The following is a 2,078-nucleotide window of genomic DNA, read 5'->3' as shown; positions in this document are numbered from 1 at the left end:
GCTGGAGGTGCCGCAGCAGTGCCAGCACAGGGACGGGCACTGCCCTGGGGCTGGGACACAAATTCCTGATTTAGAAGTGGAAGCTGCTTTCCCAACCCAGCTGCACAGCAAGGGAACACTCCTGGATGCAGGAATGCCCAAGAAGCTGCTGTTTCTTGTGTGCACACCTGGAATATGCAAACCAGGCTGGGTTTACATAAACCCTTCACAAAAATCAAATTGAGCACAATACCTTCCTACAAAAAATCCAGAAGTGATGCCAAAGGCATGGAGACAGCAAATCACCTGCAGGTTGCCTTTAATCAGCAGAACTGATCTGACTCAGCTCAGCCACCGAGGCAGGGAAAGGAGGGTAAGGTGGGATTGGCCTCTCGGTGGCAGCCTGATTTCAGATCCATGGGAGCTGAGCCTGGAGCTGCATCCTCATTTTCATGAGGCTGCCCCTGCATTTGTGTGTCTGCAGTGATCAGCTTATGCTCAGGTGCAGCTGTTGGAAGACAGAGACAGCAGCACAGCAGGTTAATAATCCTTCCTCCTACAATTACATTTAAATTTTACCCCATTAAAAGCACAAGCAGGAAGGTCTAAACTAAAACCAGCAGCTAAAAAACCCCATAAACCCTTAAATCTTCATATTTTAATTCAAATATAAACTACTCACCTTTCTGCCTGTTTCAAAAAAACGAACAAATTTTAAGTGAAAGTTTAAAAATCCCAGTTTAGGAAGCAGTGAGTTAATCAGAGGAGTCAAGGCCAGGCAGTGGATGGATACTGTTTATTGGTTCTTTCCATCACATCTGAGTTACAGGTGTAAAAGTCACACAAACTGCAAGGTATAAACATGTAAAACAATACAAAAATAAATGGCAAGGTCAAATTTTATCTTTTACTGACTCGAAGTTGTATAATAAATACTAGAGGCAAAAAGCTTCAATCACACCATTCAGCTGAACTGAAGTTACAGTAGTGTTGGTAAAGAACACGTGGGGTTTTTTTTTTTTTCTTTTTAACTTAAAATTGCAAATATTAAAGCATTGAGAACTAGTATAAAAGTGAATTTTGGCACGTTGTCAAGTGAGAAGTGTTACATCTGAGTGCTGTGGAAAACCAAGAAAAAGAGCTTTCTGAGGTACATCTGGAACAATCTACGATTAGATCGACCACGTGGTTCTACCAACTCACAGTTTACACAATTCACTATACTAGCCACAATTTTTTTTTTTTTCTTTTCCCTTTTTCAGAAATACCAAAGTATTCCAGAGCTTAAATTTTCTGTGCAAAATTCAGACAAGTTTTCCGTTAAAAAATAACGACCATTAAAAAAAAAAGAAACCAAGCGAAACAAAAAGAAAACAACTTACGAGGGGAACTTAACGCGCAACTCGACTCCCCCCTGCAACCGGTTGTGTTAATGCAAAGTGTAAAGGAAAAAAGTGGATTAAACACCAAATTGCACGGATTAATATCGAATACTCCCGGGTTGCAGAGCAGCTCAAGCTGCAAAGGTTCCTCTCCTAAGCTTCTCACATTTTTATTTATATTTTTTTTTATTTTTTTTTTTCTCTCCCTATAACTTCAGTAACTTCTGATCACACTCATTCCTGGTGAGGAGAAAGAGATAAAAAAAAAAAAACACCACCACAAGCTGGTCACGTGGAGATCAGCGAAGCGTGGAAACCCCTTGAGGACTCTCAGCACTTTTTTTTTTTTTTCCCCCAGGATCACAAAAACAAAAAAATGCCTGGACACAAATTTTCCCGACACATTAAAAGAGGAAGGAAGTGTAATGGCACTTTTGCTGTATCCAAACATTGGTGGGTTCAAATGGTGCTTTTTTTTTTGTTGTTGTTGTTTTAAGTTGTACAGTAGCTAAAAATATTCAAAAATCAGATCCTTGGGAGTCGCTCCATCCTCACCTCCACTTCCAGAGAGGGAGGAATCAGGTTCCCCCTTGGATGGGGGTCGATACAGTACAAACAGCTCTGACCAGACTACAAAAGTTACACTTTTCTATAAAAAAAAACAAAAACAAAAGCTCTGCTGATTGTTCAGAAATAACTCCCCGACAATCAGCAGCC

Source organism: Lepidothrix coronata, unplaced genomic scaffold (assembly GCF_001604755.1).
Source record: "Lepidothrix coronata isolate B3197 unplaced genomic scaffold, Lepidothrix_coronata-1.0 Scaffold156, whole genome shotgun sequence".
Taxonomy (NCBI): Eukaryota; Metazoa; Chordata; class Aves; order Passeriformes; family Pipridae; genus Lepidothrix; species Lepidothrix coronata.
This window is presented reverse-complemented; position numbering follows the sequence as displayed.